Below are 24,714 nucleotides of genomic sequence, written 5' to 3'. Positions count from 1 at the left end.
TGTGTGTGTGTGTGTGTGTGTGGCCAGCTCAGCCCACCAGGGGGCGGGCTGGCTGGCTTGTGGTGCTGGGGAATCGAACCCCGGTCCCCATGCTTTGCTGAGCTTGTTCTAAGTAGGTGCTCTAGACCACTGAGCCATCTCACCAGCCCCAATATGTATTTTTAAATAGAAAAACATTCAATGAAAATTTCAAAGAATGCAAAAGTATAAAGAACCAAAAGGGAAAATCCTTTCTCCATTCCCATCCCAGCAGTAACTACCATGAAGAGTTTGTTAAACATATAGATATATAAATATCATTTATTTTCAGTGAATATACCGCTATGCTGTCACACTCTCCAGCAACATGCTGGGTTTTTTTTCAGTTGGCCTGGGCTCTTTCCCCATACACGGACTGATCCGAGCCCCTTTTCTAGGCTCCGCACCTTGCTGCATGCAGGAGTACCACCCTGATCAGTCCCCCATCTGTGGGCATTTTGGTATCCATCAGCTCTTTTGCAGTTACCAACAATAACAATGAATATCTTTATACAAATACAGTGGTGACTCAGTTCACAAATGCTTTTGTTTACAAATAAGTTGGTCTTGGCAAAATTGTGTCTTTGTTTGCAAATGTGGCATCGGGTGATGCATCGGGCCATCTCCTTCAGAATCGTGGAACAAGTGAAGTTCATGAACCAGAGCACCACTGTAGCTTTGATTCCATGACCAATTATGCCTTAACATGAGTTTTTAGAAGTGCATTCTCTGGATCAAGTAGAGGCACATTTTGGAATTTTGATCAAGGCTGTAAAATTGTTCTTGAAGTATCTTGTACTGATTCAGTGTCCCGCCTACCACATTTTCCCCTATTCTGCCTTAGTTTGCATTCCTGGATCAGTGAGAAGGAGCAGAAGTCGATATTTGCAAGTAAGCTTACTCAGGAGAGTCATGTTGATAAACAAAAAGAAGACAGCCACAGGATCCTCTAAATAGAACTGATAACCAAGTTAAAGGGAAATAGCTAATTGCCCTCTCCTTAGATGGGGCGATTAATTGTTATTTATTTATTTGGTAGAGAGTCTCACTATGCAGCTTGAACTAGTAGTGATTCTGTCTCAGCCTCCCCATTGCTGGGATTACAGGCATGTACCACCATGCCTGGTTTTCAAAGCCAGTACAATGCAGGGCCAGTTCAGCATGAGGTACTGGGGATCAAACCCAGGTCCTTGTGCTTGCCAGGTAGGTACTTAGACCACCCAGCTATCTCCCTGGCCCAAAGTTTTTATTTAATGTCATGACATCAAACATTGTGCAGTTAGTTCACTCAAAATGTCCATGTGTGCTGTTTGAGACCTTTGGACAGGAAGTAATAGGGCTCATGGTTTGGGGAAATTAACGTGGCAGATGGATAAGAATGAGCAATAACTGAATTCACCAGGCCAGTAGAGAAGAGAATTAATGTTTATCAAGCTCTTAAGATGAGCAGTCCCTGTGCCAGGAGCTTGCTTCATTAAATCCCCACAATCTTGAGAGGCAAGTGAAATCATCCCCATTCTCTGGTGAGGAAATTGAGGTTTAGTTTGTTTAGCAGCATGTCAAAGGCCACTTGACTGATGAACAGCGGAGCTGTGATGTGAGCTCAATTCCGTGAAAACTCAGTTCCTGGGCTTGTAAGGAAATATCACATTATTTCACTGTGGGAAAAATTCAGAAGGAAATTTCAAAAATACTATGTATCTCTTGTGCCTCCTTAGATGGGCGGATGTGAAGCTGTCCACCTGGCTGCCAAGCACTGGCTGGTCGGGGTGGTGGACCAGGCTGCTGCTCAAAGCCACAGGCAAGAGGTGTTTCAGCGGAGTGGCACACACTTAGAGGGCAGGGACATGAAGGGCACCGGGGCTACGGTTTGGGCACTATGCAGTTGGACATAGGGAGAAGAAAAGGAGCCAGTGAGGCACCCCGAGGCTCAAGACAGGGAGGACACAAGCAGACAGCTTCCCTGGTGCTCTGGGGCAGCTGGTGGGTGGGCACTTCCAGGAGTTGATGCTACCTTCCCTACAAATGCCCCTGTTTCTGATCAGGGCCAAAAAACAAAGGGGCCTTGTAGAGTGGCTGGCTTCTGGTCCCTGCCAACCAGGACTCTGTCACCCGCCCTGCCTGGCACCATCCCCTCCCCCAGCCCCAGAAGCTACTCTTTGCCCTTCACAGCAAAACCAGAGGAGACACAAAGCAGAGCTCAGCCCAGCTGTGGCCAGCACCTGCCAAGTCTGAGTCCTGCAGCTTCAAACCTGGGGGAGCTGGTGGGGAGCTACAGAGGTGGGGAGGTGCAAGAGTAGGGTGGATGACAAGAGGCTCCCCTGAGCAGCCTGGCAGCCCTTCCTCTCCCTTTCCCTCAATAGAGGAAGGCAGAGAAAAACGTGTTCTTATAAATAGCTCCAGCCCAGCTGATTTGTAAAATCAGTGGGTTTTTTTCTGTGTCAATGACATCACCCTCCTCCCCATGGCAACCCCCAACGATATCAAAATTGCCAAGCAACGTTGGAGCAGCTCGCGCCCCAAATGAGCAGGTCGCTGCCTGAGGATTTAATGGAGAAATCCTAACGTGAGCGGTGCAGGTGGAGGAAGGGCGACCGGGGTAGGGTTTCGGCCGATAGGCCAGGGCCGGCGGGAGGGGCCGCCTCCTCCCTGCCAGGGAGCGCGGACTCGCGAAGACTGTGAGGCCCGCTGCCTCTGACGATGGATGGGGGAGGGTACTGCTCCCTTCCTGACACGCCAGGAGCCGCAAGCAGCCATCCAGGTGACTAAGCCGGCCCACCGCCACTGAGTCACCCGCCCTCCACAGCTTTTTTTCCTTCCCTTTTACATTTGATTATTTTGGGAGCTGAAAACTTGGAGCTGCACCTGAGTCCCGCCCCTTCTAGCTCTCCCCTCCCTACCTCGGCTTGGAGGAAGATGAGACTTGCTAGGAATCTGCCGCCACCCCCTGAGGACACGGAAGGCTCGATGGAGGGGGCCAGAGGTGCCTGGGAAAAGACCGCAGCCGGCAGAGTGCAATAGCAGACATGGTGATCCGGCTGCCTGGGTGTCCTCCGGAGGTGTCAGGAGAGAAGGGGAGCCTTGTCCCCGCCGACTGGAGTCCTCCCCGGGCTGGCTTTGAATGGGCCTCTCACAGGAATGTTTCTGTAAAGGAGTGGCTTCTAAGGTCAGAGTGGCATTTGAAGAGCCAGCCTGGGTTGGCTTAGGCAGGCCTGTGCAGGTAGGTGGCTCTGTGCTGGGTGTGGCCCCACATGGATGTGAGAGAGTAAGCGGGTGAGGGTGTGTCGGTTGGCCAGTGGACAGCCGGATGGGGAACTTGACAGGGATTCACCCTAACTGATACTGGGTTGGCCTGGGTGCTGCTGGGTGTAGCAGAAGGGACACCGAGCACATGGCCTAAGCAGGTTGAGAAGCAGCTGCCAGCTCTTGCAGGCCCAGGCCCTCTCTTGGTCCAAGGACAGAGACACAGCAAGATGCCAAGGTAGGAAGTGGTCCCAAGGGTGAAAGCCAAAGCTACTAGGGGGCTGGACAGCCCTGAACACCAAAGAAACAGCTTCCTGCCAAGAACCTTGTCACTTTCTATGCAGGGCTGATCAGCACCTATGAGCACTGCATGCTGAGCCCACCAGCACCTTCAGGGAGTAGGGTGCTGGCCAGGGCCATGATGGGGCCACCTGTGAGCCCTAGGCCCCCACAAGGCATTCCCTCTGTGCCCAACAGAGGGGCATGGGCCCTGCATCCCCCACACAGCTGGCAGCTCTTGGCATACCAGTGAGCAAGCTGCCGGAGAGAGGGCCGCTGTGTGCCCACAGAGGCAGGCGGACACCAGCCAGGAGTCTTTGGGAGAAGAGGCTGGCAAGAAAAGTATTGAGGTTTTCTTTTTCTTTTTTGCCTGAAGGGAGCATCACTTCCTGGGCTGGAGACAAGCACCAGCCTGCTGCAGGAGAACGTGAGGCCCACCTGCCCAGAAGGCGTGGCCAAGGTAAGGTCCCCTCTGCTGTGGCAGGCCCTGGCTTCCTGGGGCGGGGACTGGGTGCCAGGGTGTCAAGGCCACCCCCCACCTGGAACAGGGCACTCACTGCATTCCTAAAGAAGCTTGAATTCCTGGGCTAAGGAGTCCCATGCTCCCCGGCCCTCCCCCCCTACAGTTGAATTTTGAAACAGTCTAATCCAGGCTGGGCTTTGGGTCCCTGGCCAGGAAACAGGCTGGTTTCTACAGTTTCTGCATTCACCTCCAGCTCTTGCTGGGCCAGGCCAGTGCCACCACGGGAGGCTCCTCTCACCTCCCCCTCATGTATTCATCCCTCAAGTATTTATGGAGCGTCCTCTGGGTCCCAGGCCCAAGTGATGCCCTTTCACTATGTTTGGCCTGGCACAGATTCTGAAACTCAGCATCAGGCCCAGGTCAGGAGCCGCCTAACTGAGCATGGCTGCTTGTCACAGGTGTCAGCTCCCCAGGCTCAGCAGGCTGTCTGAGCTGGTGGGCCTGAGGACAGGAGGCCCGGTGAGCTCAGGAGTACACAGCTCAGGGGCCCCAAGGAGCACATTCCCCTATTTGCTTTTTTCCAGGCACCACACACCAGGGCCAATGGTTTCTGCATTTCTGCCTATGGTCTTTCCCTAAGCTGGTTCTGGTGGGAACTGACCTCTAGCAATGGATAACAGTGCGGGACTGTGTGACGCCCAGGTCCTTTGGGCCTGGTTCCCAGTCCCATGGGAACTCATTAGTGGAGACTGAGCTGACCCAGGAGCCCCTTTGCAGGCAAGCTTCCTTGCAGTGATCCTGATGACAGGTCAGGCTCCAGGTGGCAAGACTGGGAGCTCTAGTGACAAGAGAATCAGGAGAGGGTTGCCACCAGGAGCCAGTCCTTCTGGAAGCACATGATTCAGGTGGGAACTCTGTGCCTGGGAATGTGGCAGGATGGACGTATGGGGCCTGCATGTGCCTTCCAGTCCTCCAGGGACCGACCGATTTTCTGTGAGAGGTCTGCATTCTCTGGAATGGGCCAGGTGGAGGCAAGGCACAGGACCAGGGTATTCCAGCCAAGGCAATGCCCACTCTGTACTGCTCCTAAGGATGTCCAGCAATGTCCCCTTCCCTGGGAGGACACATGGAACCACGGTCATGAAGAGAGCCTATCCAGCTCTCCCATACCGGGCTCCAGGCTGAGGATGATGACCCAGTTGAGGACAACTTCCTGCTTCTCTCCAGAGGTTGGCTGTAAGCTTGAGTGGCTCCAGGTATGCAGAGTTGCCCAGCTGGGAGGCAGAGTGGCAGGGGCAAGTGGGCATCAGGCAACAGCAGGCCAGCAGGATAGATCTGGCTGGGCCAGGAGGGAGCAGGCAGCAGAAGCCAGGGCACAGCGACAGGAGATGAAAAAGCTGCTGGGATATGAAGAGGGCTCAGGGAAGGCTCAGCACAGCCAGCTTCTCGCACCTGCTCACCTCTGTGGGAGTATCCCTCTGTGAAGGACACAGGGCAGGGCCAGGCAGGGAAGAGGCTGAGACTGGAAACTACATTCTTACACACTCAGCCCGTGGACAGAGTCCTGGTGCAGAAGGCAGCACAGGCTCATCTGAGAATGGTGCTATCCAGGCCATCCATGGAGAGGCCCAGCACGTAGCTCAGCCAGACTTGGCCGTGGGAAAGACACCAGCAAACCTTATAGACGGGTATCTGGCAGCCTACCCCAGGGGCTTCAAGGAGAGGGCTGTTTCTGTCAACTTGTGGTGGAAAGAAGTGAGCTAGCCAGGAGGTTGGGCCAGAGCACGGGAACGGGAGCTCCTGAAGCCACGGCTGGCCCTTGTGTTCAGGGTGGGCTCTCTGTCCAGTCCTGGGAAGCTGCCCTTTCTGAATGAGGAGCCAGCCAGCACCCTCCCCCAAGGGCCAAGGTGAGAAGTAGGAGGTGTGGAATAAAGGGACTGTCATTTCCCAGGGCCTAGGCCTGCTCTGTGTGGCTATAACGTACCCCACGACACTGGGCAGCTTACACACCACAGAACTTTATTTGGGCCACAGTTCTGGGGCCTGAGAAATCCAAGACTGAGGGCTCACAGCTGACAAGAGCCTTCATACTGTGTCACCTGCAGCAGAAGGCAGAAATACAAGAGTGCTGGGGTACAAGAGCACGATGGACTCGCTTTTTTAATAAACCCTCATGCTAAGGACATTAATTCATCCACAAGGGCAGAGTCCTCACAACCAAACTCTCATACTGTTGCTTTGGGGATTAAATGTCCCACGTGAACTTTGGGAAGGCCACATTTGGACCACCACACCTGGCAAGATGTGGGACCTGTCTGCTAAGGAAAAAGCTCTGGGTGGGGGTGGGGGAAAAGCGCTCGTGGAGAAGCAGAGCAGAGCTCTTACCCTGGGAAGTTTGCAACCCTGGAAAAGAACAAAGGAATGGAAAAGAACCCGACTAGGTGGTTTTGTCATTTTGCTCACTTTGGGACCTAGATGCATCCCTGAAGTTGTCAGCCATGACTCATCTAGTCTAGGTAATTTATACATTTCAATCAATCCTGGAAGATGGTTTCTAATGTCAAATTTTATAAGCATAGACAAAAAACTGGGCATAGTGACATGCACTTACAATCCCAGCACACAGGAAGCTGAGGAAGGAGGATTGCCATGAGTTTGAGGCCAGCCTGAGCTACATACATCATGAGTTCAAGATCAGCTTAAACTGTAGAGCAAGATCTTATTTCAATAATAACAACAACAACAACAACAAAAAAGATTAAGTCAGGAATGAGAAACACAGGTGAAAGTAGCTTCTAGCTTCAGGTTCAGGCAGAAGACAAGCCCAGACACAGCAGGAGGGGGTGTTGCGGAGTCTAACAGAGCAGAGTCAGCAGGTCAGGCCTGGCACTGCCTGTTCCTGGTGACCTGGGGAAGTGACTTCATGTCTCTGGTCTCAGTTTCCTCCCATGTCCCACAGAGATAATTACAGTGCCCATGAGACAGGGCTGCCAATGGGAGTAAATAAGACAGCAGGAGACCTACTGAGGGGGACAAAGGGCCAGGAGGAAGAGGCCACACCTCGTTGAAGGCAATCAGAGAGGGTTTCCTTCGGGAGGGGTGACTATGGGAGAGCTCTCCCCTGAAGAAAAGCTGAGGGTCTCAGAATGCTGCTAGATCCGAGCTCAGCAACCCTTGGTAGATCCCAGGATAAAACAGAAAATGAGTATAAAATCACTATTGGGAAGCCACGGTTGACGCTTGTGTTCAGGGTGCGCTGTCTGTCCAGTCCTGGGAAACTGCCCTTTCTGAATGAGCAGACAGCCAGCCCCTGCCCCAGGGCCAAGGTGAGAAGTAGCAGGTTGTCTAGCTTGAGGTTCTCTAAGGAATTGCCTGAAGCTAGTAACAATTCTTTCTCCACTCTAGAATTTGAGGTCTCAGAGACTTGGAGTGGGCTACACCTGGTATGAGGAACCAGGAGCCAGGAGTGGCCGGGATCCCACCCCTCTTTGGGCATGTGGTGACCTCAGTTCCTTAGGAAACAGTGGCCTCATGAACCCATGTAAAGTCTAAGGAGACAGACTGGAGCCCGCAGGAGACTCCTTGACCATCTTGGCAAATAACTTGGAATAGCCTAGTAATCAGAAGACTCAGTCTCAGATGTTTGCTTTTTCTACCAGAGGGATATCTGGCCTATGAATTTAGAAAAGATAATTCTGAATTCTATTTAAAACAAAAATAAGGGGCTAGGGATATAGCTCAGTGGCATAAGCACTTGCCAGGGAAGCACAAGGTCTCAAGTTCAATCCCCAGTACTGGAAAAGATAAATAAATAAAAAATAAAACAAAAACAAGGCAAACCTTGTTTTTCAAGGCAAACCTTGAAAGAACATGACAGATTGTAAGTGCATGTCACTATACTCTGGCCAAAGTCACAAGCGAAAAAACAAGTCTCATAACAACCTGAGAAACCACAGGGGCCTCACATCCAGCGAAGGGATGCCTGCACTGACCAGCATTCTCTGTAAACCTCAGAATGAACACCAAGCGCCGCAGAGACCCAAGTATTTACAGAGGGTGCTGACAGCCACTTTGCTCACTCGTGGGTACCTGTGGCAACATAGGTATCATCTTGATCAGCAAATCCGTGTATCTCTGCCCTGGTGACAACCTGTGTGTGTTCCTCCGTCTGTGCCTTCTGTCCCCACCCCCAGCCTGCAGGGCTCTGTCCTTCATTCTGGCTGCTGAGGCCCCAGGGAGGGTGCCTCTGGGGGGTCAGAGAGCTCAGGTCAGCTTCTACACTGTTCTGGCTCCTGATTGCAGAGCTGCAGGATCCAGCCTGCTCTCCCGCAAACCCGCCACCTTGTTCAAGGCCTTCTGCAGCTGCCTGCCTGGTGAAAGGGCTCCTGAGGGCTGCGGGCAGCTGCAGAGTTAAAACTGGGAGGACTGGTTCTGTAGTTAAGCTTCTTGGCCTGGAGCATCTCCAGCTCCATTTTCTTTCTTTCAGCTTCAAATGAGGCTCCATATGAAATTGGGCAAGAAGGCGCAGGGCAGAGGGGACCAGTTATTCCATAGCCTCCCTTGCCTGGCCAGAGCACAGTTCCAGCTCAGCTAGGATGATCAAGGGCCACCCAGAAAGGAGCTGACTCTCCTGGATTGCCATAGCGCAATCAAGCCAAACAGAGTCCTCTGAGAGTCCACCCTGCCCCCACCCCATCATTTTAGAGAAGGAAATGGGCCCAGAGAAGTAAAGCGAGTCTTGAGATCACCCAGCTGACAGGGGTGAGGGGGCACTTCCCAGGGTCCCAGGGCCCCACCTCTCTGCCCAGCACTCTTGCTGTCCAGGCTGCCTGTCCATCCACAGCAGCATCAAAGGGGCTCCACATAGGAGTGGGAGAACCTCCAGGAGGCAAGGCGCATGCACATCCCTCCAATCTGCCTCCTGCTCTTAATATAAGAAAAATACTACTCTTAACCTGTGAGATGTTCGATGTTAGATGTTAGATGTACTGTTTGTGTCCTCTGAAATCGAAGAATAAATTTTAAGGAAAAACAGAGGTTAAGAGTAGGAAAGATTTATTGAGAAATGGCTCTTGAGAGACAGGAGGGATCCCAAGTGGGTTGCCACCAAGGCCTTTTGTCAAGTGTGGGTACAGCAAAGGTCACACTGTAGCAATGCTGCTTGGCTAACATTAGTCCAGTAGAGAAGCAGGCCGTGTAGCAAGGGTACATGGAAAGAACAAAAGCATTCTGGGGATGGGATGGGTCTATATGCACTGGTCACTGACCTGGGCAACCAGTGCCCATCCGGACTTCCTGGATCCGGGGATGCTAATCATAGTTACTAATTTCAAGTTACTGCTATCTGTTTGGGAGACATGTAGGTCTGGCCACTGCTTCTCTTTCTTTCTTTTTTTTTTTTTTTTTTGTGGAACTGGGGATTGAACTCAGGCCTTTGCGCTTGCCAGGCAAGTGCTTTTATTCTACTGGGCCATCTCACCAGCCCCTGCTTCTCAGTCTTGACGTCTGGTCTTCTTTAGATGTGCCTCCAGCCATAAGTCTGAGGCCTTTATACTTATTTTTGTTGTTGTTTGTTTGTTGCCTTGCTTCAGAGCCCAGTCCCTCTCTGACTGCGTATTTCTATCTAACGTAGCTGCCTGTTGTACTCTCACTAGAGCCTGTGCTCTGCTGTCCCACCCTGTTTCCTGTGCCACATGGAGCTCTAGCTTGGGCTATGCTTGTTAACCGAGTGCTCCCCAAGCGTACCTCATGGTACCCAAGCCACAGCTTTCTGACAGGCAGATCTAATGAATTTGTAAATGGGTTGATCTAGTTCCATGTGTCCCAGGTAGCATCTAACAAGAAGGGGGTGATGAAGAAAGTGACTGGAATTGAGAGAACAGGGTCAGAGGCTGGGGGAGGGGTGCTTGGGACACCCTTGTCTTTTTGCTGAAGGTGCTGGTATATACTTTTTTTTTCTTATTTACCTATTTTTTTATGGTACCAGGGATTGAACTCAGGCCCTTGTGCTTGCCAGGCAAGCACTTATTCTACTGAGCTATCTCCCCAGCCCTTTTTTTTCTTTTTGAGATAAAGTATCACTATGTAATTTAGGCTGGCCTTGAGCACACTTTAGCCCAGACTAGTCTCAAGCTCACAAGGATCTTTCTGCCTCAGCCTCCCAAGTCCAAGGATTCCAGGTGTGTGCCACTACACACTATACTTCTGAACCTAGGAAGGAATTTAACTGTGTAATAGCTATCACCAGAAGTTACCAGATGGAGGGTAGTCACCAGGCATCTTGCCACCAGGCCCCAGCCAGACTTTTATGTTCTACTAGAATGGATCTTGCTAGAAGTTGAATCTGGGCAAAAGGGCCTGAGTTCAATCCCCAGTTCTTAAAAAAAAAAAAAAAGAAGAAGAAGAAAGAAAGAAAGAGAAGAAAGAAAGAAAAGAAAAGAAAAAGAAAGAAAGAAAAGAAATTGAATCTGGGATCCAGAAAGGTAGCGGGAGGGTAGGACTCAGCTCTGGAGAGGGATAGAGCCAGGTTCAGGACAGGGATGAATGTAAAGGGGAGAAAAAGTCAGGGCAAGGCAGGAGGTTCCACCAGGGCAGCACCAGCCTATAGGACTTGTTATATGGCCACTGGTGAGGGTGTGGCAGTGGTGTGACCAAACCTATCATTTTAGCTTTCACAAGAAATGTCCCCAGAGGCAGCTTGCTCTGTAGTAGTCAGGAGCTCTGTTAGGGCTAGGGAAGGAAAGACCCAGGCAGTGGGCAGCAGTGTTGCCCAGACCAGGAGCCTGGGACTTACCTTCTGACACTGACTTGGGGATTGGTGCTCCCAGGAGGCCACCTGGTCTGCAGCTGGGTGTGCACTTAGAGCTAAGGTGTTCCACCTACAGGGCAGGGGCCGCCAGCATCATGCCCACTCAGACTGTCCTTCCAGGAGTTGGGTTTAGGGTCTTACCTGGCCAGACTCAGGCCTCCTGCTCCCCCCATGCCCACCTGTCCTCGTCGTATTCTCTGGCCCAGGCCTGCCCCAGCTTTAGACTCAGAGAGGCCACTTGGGCTCAGGAGAGAGAAGAAAGGACAATGGAAAGGTTTCCACTTAAGGAGGCTTCCAGCTGTTAGTTCTGCCAACAAAAAGCCAGCCAAAGAGCTGAAGTGCCAGCAAGAGACACTTGGCTGGAACTTTGGGGACCATTAAGAACAGGGGCTGCAGAGCAATTGCAGTGGAAGATATTAAACGAATTCATCATGTCTCCAAATAAGTGTCCTTGGTGCAGAGGTGGTGCTTTCTGTTCTTAGCCCTTTGCAGGGTAGCTTAGCTCCCACCTCCAAGGACCTGAGAAGGGTGCCATAGCCTGCGCTGGTCCCTGCACCTGAGCAGCTCATCTCAAGTTGTCAGGCCCCTTTGGGATATCAGGCAGGGTCCATCCACCTACGAGTTTGTGCTAGAGGGACAGTCCCTTGTGGTCCCATTGGCAAAGGCCAGCCAGCACAGACCAAACTCAAGAAGAAGGAGCAGAGAAAGGCTTGAGGCTCTAGAGGGGGCAGTTTCCCTCTGCAGAGCCCCAGGGTATCAGCAGGACAGAACCACTCAGCAGCCAGTTAGGGCCCTCTAGACTTTTCTTAAACACCTAAGTGGTTCCCAGACATGGCTGGGGGCACATTTTTCTTTCTGGGGTCTGAAGTGGATAAACTTGTTTAATGGTTTAGTAGTGGCAGCCTTTTTGGAAGAGTCCTGGGATGCTGCTCTGTGCCACGCCAAACTTGGCTCCATAGCTCCCTAAGACAGGTGTGTGTGTGAGGGGAGCTACTCCTATGAGCGAGCAGATGTATTGTCCCCTTCTCCCCATTTATGTCCCTGCACGTGGGCTTCATGTTGTGGGGCTCATTTTGGATCTGTGGAGGACAGATGGCTTGGGGAGAGGCAGACGCAAGGACTTCAGGCCGGGTGCCCGCTCATGACTAGGGGACTTCAGCACATGGGGACTCAGTGACCACTCATGCTCTTCACATTCAGTGCCAGAATGGGATCCCCACGTACTGCTGATAGGTAGGGCAGGGGCATGTCCCTCTGTAGCTTGGAGCCCGTAGGACTTGGGCTTCTGGGCAGTGGTCTGTGCTGGCCTCTCCCCAGCTATTCAGCCAGACCTTGCATCCAAGCCTTCTGAGTGGCAGGGTCAGACTTGAGTACACCTATAATCAGATTCTGGTTCTCAGCTCAGTAATAAGCTCACTCCATTCAGCCGGCAGTAAGAGAATACCATAGACTGGTTTCATTAGAAACAACAGAAATTTGCTTCTCATAGTTCTGGGAGCTGAGAAATCCAAGATCAAGACTGCAGCAGATTCAGTCTTTTCACTAGAACCTCCTATGGCTCTTTTGTAAAAAGTACTAATCCATTCATGAGGGCTCTGCCTTCATGAGCTAATCACCCCCAAAGGCCTCACCGCTTAATGCCTTCACATTGGTGATTAGATTTCAACATATGAATTTGGAGAGAGGTGTAAATGTTCAGTATGTAGCAGCAATTATAAGACCTTAAGCTGCTTCCTTAACCACTCTGCACCTCAGCGTCCTCATCTGTGAAATGAGAATGACAGCAGTGCTGTGCTTACATTCCAGGACAGTGAGGACTCCAGCAGTCATACACGCAGCTTAGTGTGGGGCCTGGCCCACCAGAAGCATTCAGTAATTGGTAGGCGTTATTGTTATTATTAGCAAAGGAGGACAGAGCCATCCCAAGCAAGAAGCTGAGCAAGGAGTGAGAGAGCTTGTTAACAGGTTCCTGATCCCCAGGAAGCTTTCAAGTCTCGGGCAGAAAAGCTCAGGGAAAGGATAATGTGTTTGTATTTCTAAACCACAAGCCGATCCGTATCTTTCATTTTTGGCCCTAACCTGGGCGCTCAGCCCTGGCTGCTGGTGCTCAGGTGTTACAGCAGTCCTGACAGCCTGAAGAAGGATTGGGAGAGCTGCCTTGATGCCCTGGCAGCCCGTACATTTCCCAGAGCAGGCAGGGAAATATCTGTTCTTGATGTCTTTGTCTAGGGCTCCTGCCCAATTTGTAGAATGGCAGTGCCTGGTCAGGTCCTTCAGCCAGAGACCAATGCCAGCAGCCAAGTCTCTTCAGAAGAGGGTTTCTCCACCCCGACTCCCTCCTTAGCAACCTAAAAAGGGAAGGGGCCTGAGGGAGGCTCATGTACATTGGAGAAAGCGCTGCCTTCAGACTGCTCCTGAAGTTTGCTACACTGTTATGCTGCCCTCTCCTGAGCAGGGCTGGGCTGGCCATGCCTCAGAGGAAAACAGAGAAGGAGGAGGTGACACATAGGAAGGAATCACTCAGGACCCAGCCTGTGAGCCCCAGGCATCCCAATGTGCAGGGCCTCATCAACCCCGTGCAGCAAACCACATGTAGACCAGAGGCACAGAAGCGTGGGCCCAAGAGATCCCCAACTTACATTCCATGTAGAAATTTTTCTTTGGTAAACTTAAATGATAGCCATTCTTTTTCCTTTTTTTTTTTTTTTTTTTTTCTGGGGATTGAACTCAGGTCCTTGCACTTGCCAGGCAAGTGCTTATTCTACTGAGCCATCTCCCCAACCCAGTAGCCATTCTTGATTACCTCCAGTGATAAGTACTCATCAACTCCTTGATCAGCCTCTGCCTTTTCTCAAGTCCCCAAGCCCCACTGCAGCTCCCAAGAGTGAAGGGAACCCAGGGTTCTCTAGACTGTCTCTCTCTGAGTGAGGATGGGATTTAGCTAGTAGCCATTATGGGATACCTGGATTCACATCAAGTTAAATACCAGTTCATTTCTGATAATATTGTAATATCACATTTTATTACAGTTCAATAGTTCAAAAGTACTGCTTGGAGCTATGGTTTAAGAATATAAGGCATTTATGTTAGAAAAATAATTCACATATGCACTTGTGAGCCAGCAAAAAGTAATTTAGGGTGTTGATTCTAGGTTCAACCACATAATACATTTCATTTTAACTTTGGCTTGTGGTTCATTTCAAATCTTCAGCAATCACTCTCCCTCTCCAGCCTTCAGACAGTACAACTTCTTCCTGTGGCCAGTATCAGGCCAGTACACCGATGTCCCTGCGTAACTAACCTGTGGGCAAAGTCACACAGTGTCCCCTCCTGTCACTCTCACATGGCTCCTTTAGGGAAGTCAGCAGTCAGCTTCCTGGGTGGCCACAGAAATTAGGCTTTGACCCAGAGTCAGCCTACAGTATCCAGTGAGATAAAAGAAAAAGAAAGGACTCAGGAAAGGCAGGACGCATAGGAGAGGAGATTGGAGGCTATGGGAATGCACATGTGTCATGGGAGGTGGCAGAGGGCTGTAGGTCACTGTCCTCTGGCTTCCACACCACCTTCCCATGTACACAGGGTCAGTGACACTGCCTAGCACCATCCGGGCCTTCCCTGGGAAAGCTGAGGAGATTGGGATTTGTGGTGTAGCCAGACATAGGACACAGGTGAGTATGGGGCTGGAGAGTCCCCACAGATGACCTTAGCTGTACGTGGTGCATAGCTGTAGAACTCAGAATGCAAATGATTTATCCATAAATAGCATTGATACTGCTAAAGAATCAGTGAAGAAAAATGAGTGGCAATAGTGACCTCAATTTGTAACTGAAATTTTAGGTACCCAACAAAAGTAATAAATAAATAAATAAATAAATAGATCTATCCTTGCTCTGTGACGTGGCAATCACCCAGCCGCCGCTTAAAGGCAGCCATCTGAGTTCAGATGTTACCGAATTTCCAAGCCAGAATCACCTCTGCGCTCAGGCAGCACACAGCCATATGGAGAGGCCCACACCCAGCAAGGGTCTTCTCAACCCCTTAGGGGAAGGTGGCCCCTGCCTTGTGCCCAACTCCCACAGAAACCACACTGTATCCAAAGAAGCGAGGCAACCTGTCCCAACCTACCCCAGAGGGAAGCCCCGGATGAAGTGAGGAACTAGGAATGGTCATCCTCGTTTTGGCTAGGGCAGTAATGGTAACAAATGGAAGGACACCAGGAGATTTGAGTATGGAACAGAAATTTAAGTAGAAGGCCCCTGTTTGGGCTCCACCCTCTCTATTTCAGGTGTGGTGCTCTTGGAAATTTTCGCTCTCTCAAGGTCCTCTGCCTTAGGATTCTAGGGTCAGAATGTTCTCAGGAGTGAGCAAGATGGGACACAGAATTGGGACCTTTTAAACCGTGCTCTCCTGTCTGCACCTGAAGGGTACCCCAGCCAGGCTCAGACGCCAGGGTTAGGACTCCAGCTTAGTCTGTACGGGATGCGCGGGTGGGCACCCGCCAAACCTCTCAGGTGCAGGAGAGGAGCAGGCCCCAGCGCGCGCATCTGCAAGTCAAATGAAAGAATTAATCGCGTTCAGCCCCATAATCCTGGTCGGGTTTTAGCGTCTCAGGCAGGCGGGTCGCAGCGGGGGCGCAGCCGCCGGGTCCTGGCTGGAGGTGGTAGGGGCTGGAGTCCTGCAGTCAGGCGAGGCGCTGGGCAGGGGCCAATTCTGGCCGAGAGCCCCCACCCCCGCGCCCTTTGGCGAATTTTCCCGGGCTGGCGCTAGCCGCGTCCTACCTGAGGCCACACCCTGAAATCAAACTCGCAGCCAGGTGCGCGGCGCTGCGCAAACATGCAGCGCAGCCCCTCCCGCGCCCGCCGAGGTCCCTCCTGCGGAGGGCGGGCCCGGCCGGCGGCCTCGCCAGCGCTCCCGGGCTTCCCGCGCGGCAGGTGGGTGCCCGATGGCCAGCCGAGCCTCTCGGCACGCGACCCCTTTCCTCCGGCTCTGTGTCCCCGAAGTTCAGCCGTGCGCACGGCTGGATCGAGGCCCCGGAGCGCGACGGACCTCGGCATGGGCGCCGCCGGGCGGAGGGGCACGGTGGCCGTGGCGGGCTGGGGAGGCTCCGATTCGGGCGTCCTGCGCCCACGGCCCGCCTCGGCACCGGGTCGCTCAGTCAGAGGGGAGCGCGGGGCGGTTCCCAAGCTCCTGGACTCCAGCCAGTCGCAAAATCCGTGGGGACACCCACTACATCTGTAGCAATGTATTTCTGCTGTTTCTGCCTAGGCCTGCGAAGGACCGGCCCGGGAGGCTCCTTGATCCTCCTGCTCCTCTGCGCCTAAGAGAGCTGACCGCTGACACGAGGAGGCTCGAGGAAGAGGAGGCGAAGGAAGCAGCCCAGAGGTGAGTAAGGAACCTCCAGAGCTTGCTGAGGGACACTGGGCACGCTGGTGGCCCTCCCGGGCTGGCTCACTCCCCGCACAGTGAGGCAGCCCCTTGCCCTTGCTAGGTGCTGGTCCTCAGTCCTTAGTGGGTACAGGCAAAGGCCCAATGCGGGTCAGTAGAGCCTTGTACATCCTGCTCTGGGCCTCGCCCAGCCTCTGACTGTCATCTGGGCTGAAGCCTGACTGGAGCAAAGCAGTGTCATCCGGGCCAAGCGTGCCCAGACCTGCTAACATTGCCCTGGACCTTCACACACCCAGACGGTGGCATCCACACGTGGTGTAGATGCCACTAGCAGAAGAGCTAAAACCTGGGCATGGGCTGCTTTCTCTGTATCCTGCCTTGTTCTGGTGGACTTTTCTTAGGCTTCTCTGACTCGTTTTTCTAGGTGGAGGGTGGGGCAGAGGCTCCATTCTGTGTCTGTGGTCATTTTTGTAGTTGGCACAGCATGTATTGAGATGCTGTGAGTTCTTGGGCCACATATAGAACAATTGGCCAAGAGCACGTTTGCCACTAGGAAGAGCTGAGTTTGAACCTTGACTTTGCCTTTGACTCCATAAGCAAGTTGCTTTACTTCTCTGCAAACTTTTAAATGCCATCTGTAACAAAGGATGGTGAGCCTCTTCTCACTGGGCGGCTGTGAGGAGCTGCTGTGCCACCCAGCAGCCCCAGAGGCAGCCTCAGCAGCTCTGCTTGGAAAAGGCTAAGCTACCATGGGCCCTCCTTCCTTAGAGGACTTTGGGAATGACCGGACCATTTGGTAAGATGCTGTTGGAGGGTACTAGAATGTAACAATAGGAGTGAAGTAAAGGCAGAGTCCAAGGAGGCTGAGTAGTGAGAAACCCTAATTCAGGGATCTGAGGCCCAGGGAAGGGACCATTTCTAAAATGGATTTAGAAGGGCTGGAAAGATAGCTCAGTAGAATAAGCGCCTGCCTGGCAAGTGCAGGGTCCTGAGTTCAATCCCTGGTACCACAATAAATAAATAAATAAACAAACAAACAAACAAACAAATAATGGATTTAGATTTAGTGGCAGAAACAGCAGCAGCCTGTGTACATGTCATGTATACACGTGTTCTTGAGGAGCCTGAGCACTCTGCTGCTTGCGGTGGGGAGAGTCTTTGCATGGAAGCTCTCTGTTTTGTTTCTTCTCCAAGTAGCTCTGTGACCTAGGGCTGGTCATTTGACTCTTCTCTCACTACTGGGCATGGTGGTTGACGTTAGAGCTTGTAGTTAGGGACTTTGCATTCCAACTCCACACCTACTGTCTTTGACAGTGGCTTCATCTGTAAAATGTTAGTTTCTTTGTCTGGAAAATAGAGCTTGTAATATCTACAATTAACCATTAGATGCACTAGAGGCATTAACCATTAGATGCGGCATCCGGCATGCTTGTGGTAGGCACTTTCTGTGTGTATCTTCCCTTCCTGGCTGTCTGTTGCCTGCCATCTTTAAAATAGGGCCAGTGGGCTTGGCCTACCTCACAGTGGTTTCTGAGCCTAAAGCAAGGAGGTAAACAAAAGAGAGATACAAAAAGCTAAGGGCTGTAAAAGCACAGGGCCTTCTTGTGATTAGGAGCTGTAGAGGTTCCTCCTGAGTCAGCAGCCAGGACTCTGGGCAGAGGACTTAGGCTTCTATGTGTGGAGTCTATTGGAATCTGAGGTAGGGAGCGGCGTCCCTGGCCTGCAGCCCGCTAGGGAATGTTCTGCTTCAGGTCAGCCCATGGCTGGGAAGGCTGCACTGTGCACCAGGAGAAGAAGGGGATATGGTAAGCAAGGTCAGGGGGCTGCTATGACTCAGATGCAGCACTGTCCAAGCAAACTGGAGCTGGGCCAAGAGGCAGCCTGAGTCAATATTGACCTCCTTGGCTGGCCAGCCTGGCTCTCCAGCTCCTCATTCAGCTGGAGTGTTGTCATAGCCACTGAATGAGATTGGATACTTTTAAATAACAGCCCATTATCTCCTCCTTGGGGATTCACCAAGGCCTGTGGTATGGGATGGTAACAAGGGGACCAGACATGTGGCTTGTTCCCTGCACAATGCTTTCTGCCCTGGCATAATGTCATATCTCCCTGGGTCACTCACATGGGACAGTGGAACCTCTGGGTATAACACAGCCTCTCTGAGGATTTTCCACACTTGGTACCATGTACAACATCTACAAACCTGTGGGCAATGGGGCAGTGTCCAATCTGGGGCCAAGATCTTCCCTGCAGGTGGCAGCTGCACCAAAAAGGAGGTGAGACTGCATTGCCCTGGTATATTTGGGGGGACCATGATAGGATGCTGGGTGTTGCCTCTCTTGCCCTTTGTATTGGATGTGAAGCAGATGGCAGACCTGGACCCTGGTGGGGGTCAAAGGGAAGCAGAATATGTCTCCATATAAAGATTGGCAGCCAGGGGACCAAGGGGAGAGAAGCCAGGGCCCTGGGAGGACAGGATCTCCCTGCTGAGCACATGGGAGCAGATGTGAAGGGTCCTGTCAGGAATATGCTACAGGGGAACAAAAAACTGGGGTGGGCAAAAGGCAGGGTACCACAATAGCACTTCACCCTGGACAGTGCTGGCTGGCCTGTTGTAACCCCTACCTGAAAGAAGCAAATTGATCTGCATGAGGGAGAGGGTCTTGTCTTGCTTACTGTGGGCCACAGAGCCCTGAGTAGAACAGGTATATAGTAAGTATTTTTGGGTAAAGGAATAAATAATATAATTGTTATATTCAAATGACCTCCAGGAAATAACGGTTGAGAAAAATCTTTCCAGCAAATGAGACTACTCCAGTGAAATTTAGTCCTCTGCTCACAGCAATTCTTACCAGAGGCTAGGGAGAACCATCGTTCTATAGAGAACCCATCTTGGTCGTCATCTCAGTCTGAGAAGTTTATATATGTAATCCAATGGAATTATTGGAATCCCATCCAGTTAATTCCAATTTACCACACCCAGTGCAACCTATGGTGAGAATAGAAACACTAAAGCACGTTTGTAGTTATGTGGAGCCAAGGGGTCCTAAGTCCAGCCATGATGATGGCTATCTGGAGTAAAGGCCTTGTCCCAAGGCCAGACCTGGGTTTTATTCATTCATCAAGAAAAGCATGGCTTGAGGATGAGTGACTGTAAGAATGGTAGGAAGCAGGTGAGTGCCACTTGGCAAGAGCTCTGCAGTCACATCTGCAATATGCACAGAGGAGGATATGCAGAAGGAGTAATCTGCATTACACAATTGAGATAGTATCAGAATGTTTTGGGGTACTTTACTACTGATGTATACTCTTTCAAGCCCAGGAAGTCGTCACTTCTGAGGCTCGATCCCAGCTGACAGTGTGGAGCATTGGCTTTTGATCTGGTCTTGTCCTGGCTCACACAAGGGAGCATCGGGTGGGGATTCTAGGGAAACATACCTGCTGTCGTCAGAGACTACTACCAGCACCTCAGACCAGCATGCATTGCTTAAGGCCAATTGAAGGCACAAGAAAAGCCATAGCCAGTTCTGTACATATCAGTACATGGGAATAGGGTCAGGCTCTGCCAAAAAGGAGACATTTGCTCCTCTTTCAAGGAAAGCTGCCCAGATGGTCCTTATAGAGTGTACATCCCTCCTTATGTGTGACATCCTAAGTAGGACTACAGCAGTCAAGCAATTGTGCTGCAGATCTTGGGGTGTTGGGACCTCCCTCTGAAGGGGAAAAAGCCTACCACAGGCTGCTGTAGAGCTACATAGTGGCCATAACCAAGATCCTGGTCCAAGTTCTGTAGCTTCCCTCTGTTGGGGGCTGTGATTCTAGGATAAGCCCTCCCCCAAAGTGGCATAGTTGGGTCTGAGAATGACAGGATGGAGTGGGGGGTGCTAGTGGCTGGTGGCAGCCAAGTTTAGCCTGGTGTCTGGGTCAGACTCTTCTTGCTGCTGTGAGACTTCTTGGGCAAGTCACTTAGTCTCTGTGGCCACTGGGTTCCATGTCTGCATGATAGGGACAGTAATGGTGCTCAGTTGGACTTGTGGGCAAGAGATCACTTATGTGGCATGCTCAGTCCAGTGCCTGGTACTGACACTAGGTCCTTTCTGAGGGATGATTATTAAAAATACCTAGAACTTCCCCTGAGCAAGAACATGCTAATGTACAAGCTGTCACCAGCTTCCCTGTGCCTGCAGAAGCTGGCAGATGTGAATGGGTCCAGCACCTTGTCACCAGCAGAGATGGGATAAACAGGTCCTGGGCTTCCCTTGGAGGAAGCCTTCCCCACTGTGGCTCACTGGCACCTCAAGCTGCTTGGGGACCAGGAGCTGGCCCAGGATGCAGCTGCCTCCTCGCTTCCCAGTTGCCTGGAAATGGAGGGGAATCCCACCGACCTCATTCCTAACAAGTACTTTACCAACATCCCAGAACTTACGCAGCTGGCCAGATCCTGCTGACCTTGAAAGGAGCTGTAGACAACCCCCTTCACTTTCTGGAAGCCACATTTTCTACTTGTGGGACGTTCTTGTGAATGCTTTTCGTGTGCTAAGCATTCTTTCCTTGAAATAGGTTCAGTGTGTAAAAGCAACCCAAACTCAAAGCTGGGTCCAGACGGTAAAGGGGACAACCATATAAAGCATCGTCACCCTGGGGACAAAGCAGAGCTAATGGGCTGGGAGAACAGCTGTCAGTGTTCATGGCAGTTCCCAAAGGTGGTTCCCAAAGAGAAATTCTGCAAATCCAGAGCATGTTTGGAGCACGTGCACTCCCAGAGGGCTGCCCAGAACGGCGAGGCTTATTTAAATTTCCAAGCTGTTCTGAGGAACAGCAGACTTTAGTGTGTGTAGCACTGCCCTGGCTCTGTGATGCCCCTGGTGTCACAGGCCCTGGCACATGGATGTCTTCTCCCTCCAGAGGAGAAACAGTTAAAGAGGGTGACCCATTCACCCTGCAAGTGCTTCCTCATCCCTGATGTGGGCACCAGAACAGCCAACCCTGGTTCTTCCTTTCTGCAGTGGATTGGTAAGCATTAGCCACTGACCTTGCCCACCTTCCTGGGGTCAAGCCTCTGGGTTGCCTGGTTCCCCTTCAGAGGGCTCTGCTTTTAATATAGGCCAGGCCATGACCACTAACGTCTTCACCATGACCTTTTTATAGCATTTTACCTATTCTTTGCAGGGCAAACAACCCTGGGTTCCACACCAGGTAAGGGCCACCCTACAAATAGGGCAGCAGCTGTGGTCCTCTTGGGCTTCACTTGCTGATGAGCCCAGGGAAGGGCTTGGCAAGTGGGGTGGCAGGAGCTGCCGTATCTCCCCCACTGCTTAAAGCTCCTGTGAATTTGTCCTGGGTCAGGACAGAAAGATGGAGTGGGGGCTTTAGGATCAGATACAGGTTCAAGCCCCAACTCAGTTGTTCCTGGTTCTGTGATCCAGGTCAAGTTATAGCCCCTTTGAGCATCATCCAGATTTGTGAATAATTCCTGCTTCTCAGGACTGCTGATCCTCGGAAATGGCTAGCCCTTAACAGGTGTTCAAGAAAAGCTGCTATCCCTTCTGTCTCTCAGTCTCCTCCAGCACCACAATCTCATCCTTCAGTGACCCCAGGCCTGTGGCTCACTGAACTCTCCCACTAGCTTGAGCTTGCCAGGTGTGACAGCATTTCCTCTGGAAAGCCTCTGCCAGGAACTGCCCAGTTCCCCTCTGCCAGGTTCCAGGAAGCAGCCACAGCAGGATCTGTGCCAAACTGGTGGGGGTGAACTCTTGCCTCCAAAAACTAGGCATCACCCTCCCAGCCCCCGCCATGCACCAAACGCCACCGGAAGGTCAAGTCTGCAGTCACACAGCAAAGCGAAGTTCAAAGTGTTTCTCAAACACAACAGCGTGTTTCTAGACCAAGGCCCAACCTCAGCCTCCCTCTCCTGGGTGGAGGCAAAGTGTTAGGCAGGAGCCTGTCCTTTCTCCTGCTCTGCCATCACTACTGGGGCCCACACCATTGATTTCAGACAGACAGAAGGAAACGCAGGCACTTCCTCCTGCACCCTCGCTCCTCGTGGTGTCCTGGCAGACCACTCTTCGGCCCTGTGGATGGGGTGTGGATGCCGAAGTGGAGATCTTGGGGCTGACAGCTTAACAGCCAGCGTGGGCTGATTGGATGGAATGTCACTGCCCCATAGCAAATTAAGTAACCAGGGCCTTGGAAACTGGGAAGCCTTGAGAATGGCAAGGTGAGAGTTTTTGACAGAACATCTGAATGTGCCCTGAATGAGGCACATTTGTACCCAAGTCCTCCACTGGCAGTGGCTGGGCACCACTGGACACTTGGTGGGGGGGGGTCTCTTAGTCTTCAGGGATCGCTCTTCTCTTTATTTAAAAGTATCTCACTACCTTTAGAAAAGCAATCCATCAACTTTAAGGAAAACCTAGATGAGACCTGCATGTGTAAACATCAATTGTCTCCCTTGCATAAGAACCTGAAAGAGTAGTTAAAATCTGAACGTATACTAGACACTGTGAAAGGGAAAGAAAGTGTTCAAGGGGAAGGAACAAATGGAATGAGGGAAAGGAAGAAAGGAAGGAAGGAAGGAAGGAAGGAAGGAAGAAAAGGAAAAGATGTATATGTATGTACACAAGATAGTTTGGATAATTGTACTGCTGATTTGTGATCTTTACTGGTTTATCAAAAGAAACAGTTAATGCTTAAACTTTTTTTTTAACCAATTTTGCTTGCTTATATCTGATAATTTAACAACTAATTTGAAGACAACAATATGTAATATAATAACCATTGTTGAATTCCTATCGTTTTGTTTAGTGAAATTCTGTATCATTTCTAATGGGTTGGTTTTTTTTTTTTTTTAACTTTTTTTTATTCTTTTTAAAAAATAAAAGAATTGTGGGGAAAAAAAATCTAGAAAAGTAGAGAGATGGTATAGCAGGAAGTCATTGGCCAAACATGTAGCATTTATTTTGATGTATTCCCTTCGAATGTTTATTGTCTTCCTCCTGCACTGACATCTTAGTATAAGGTAAGATCTTTAGTAATAGTCTCCTACCCTAAGTTGCACCACCAAGAATTCTGCTTTAGACAAAGAAAACCTGGATATTTCATTTGTTTCTGGGACCTCTGGATGTGGATAGCTTTGGACCTGCAGCGCAGGTGTGGCAGAAGACCCCACCAAACTTGGACCCCTCGCAGTTAGTGGTAACCATACTGGGGCTTCTCTCCTGCCACCAGCTTTATTATTTTCCCTTTCACATGTAGGTCTATAATTTTTTTTTATGTGTGTGTGTGTGTGTGTGTGTGTGTGGCCAGCTCAGCCCACCAGGGGGTGGGGCTGGCTGGCATGTGGTGCTGGGGGGTTGAACCGCGGTCCCTGTGCTTTGCTAAGCTTGTTCTAAGTAGGTGCTTTAGACCACTGAGCCATCTCACCATCCCCGTCACATGTAGGTCTATAATATCATCCTTTTTTTTTTTTTTTTTTTTGGCCAGCTCAGCCCACCCTGAGGGCAGGGCCAGGGCAGCGCGTGGTGCTGGGGATACAGCCATGGTCCCCTGTGCCTGCCTAAGCTTGCCTACGCAGGCACTTTAGGTCACTGAGCTATGTCTCCAACTCCCCTGTAATCTCCTCTTAATTTGGGCACATGACCTGAGCTCATCACTAAGGCTTCACCTTTCCCCACATGGATAGCTAATTGCTTTAGCTACATTTGTTGAAAAGATCATGTATTCCGCATCGTGCTGCAGTGTCACCTTTGCCATAAATCAAGTGACCTCAGATGAGCGGGTCTCGTTCTAGATTTTCACTTCTGTTCCATTGGTCTATTTGTCAATCCTTGTGGCAGTTCTATGCTTGATTAATTATGGGAGCTTTATAATACATCTTGATATATATTTAGTACAATCCTCCAACTTTGTTCTCTAAGATTGCGTTGGCTATTCCTGGATCTCTGTGTTTTCTCTGTACATTTTAGAATCAGTGTGTCAATTTCTGCCAGAAGAAATATGCGGAGACTGAAATAAATCTGTAGGTTAATTTGGGAGTAATTGACATCTTCACAGTATTAAAACTTCCAATCTGTGAACATTCTTTCACATCTTTAGTAATGTTTTGTATCTTTCAATGTGAAGACCTTGCTCATGTTTCCTTAGATTCCTATGCATTTGATATTCTTAATGTAAATTTTTGGTAAGTGGTATCTTTTCATTTTGGATTTGTTACTGATACGTATAAATCCAATTGATTAAAAAAACTTTGGATTTTTTTTTAGGGGGTGATATTTTTGAAACAGTCTGGCTATGTAACCCAAGCTGGCCTCAGACTTGCAGTAGTCCTCCTGTCTCAGCCTCTGAAGTGCTGGGAGTCCACTCAGCATTGGAACCACCACACTCAGCTTGACCTTTTAAAATGTTGACCTTGAGGGGGCTGGCGAGATGGCTCAGTGGTCTAAAGCACCTACTTGGAACAAGCTTGGCAGAGCACAAGGACCATGGTTCAATCCCCCAGCACCACATGCCAGCCAGCCCC

At 50.8% G+C, this 24,714-nt stretch overlaps 1 protein-coding gene across 2 annotated transcripts in view; it reads left to right on the top strand.

Moving 5' to 3' along the window:
• The first annotated feature begins 1,712 nt into the window (after nucleotides 1–1,712).
• Nucleotides 1,713–24,714, top strand: part of LOC101581062 (serine/threonine-protein kinase PAK 6) — a 36,620-nt gene continuing 13,618 nt past the window's right edge. The window contains exons 1-3 of one of the 2 annotated variants that reach the window (XM_023711771.1): nucleotides 1,713–3,238; nucleotides 3,917–4,000; nucleotides 16,077–16,193. The gene's annotated coding sequence lies outside the window, so the exon portion shown is untranslated. Of the gene's footprint in view, nucleotides 3,239–3,916; nucleotides 4,001–15,675; nucleotides 15,743–16,076; nucleotides 16,194–24,714 lie in introns of those variants that run through there. The other variant, XM_004623413.2, reaches the window with a different exon arrangement.

Source organism: Octodon degus, unplaced genomic scaffold (genome assembly GCF_000260255.1).
Source record: "Octodon degus isolate 3935 unplaced genomic scaffold, OctDeg1.0 scaffold00002, whole genome shotgun sequence".
Taxonomy (NCBI): Eukaryota; Metazoa; Chordata; class Mammalia; order Rodentia; family Octodontidae; genus Octodon; species Octodon degus.
Note: the sequence above shows the minus strand (reverse complement) of the source record. Positions and strands in the feature narration are given on the sequence as shown.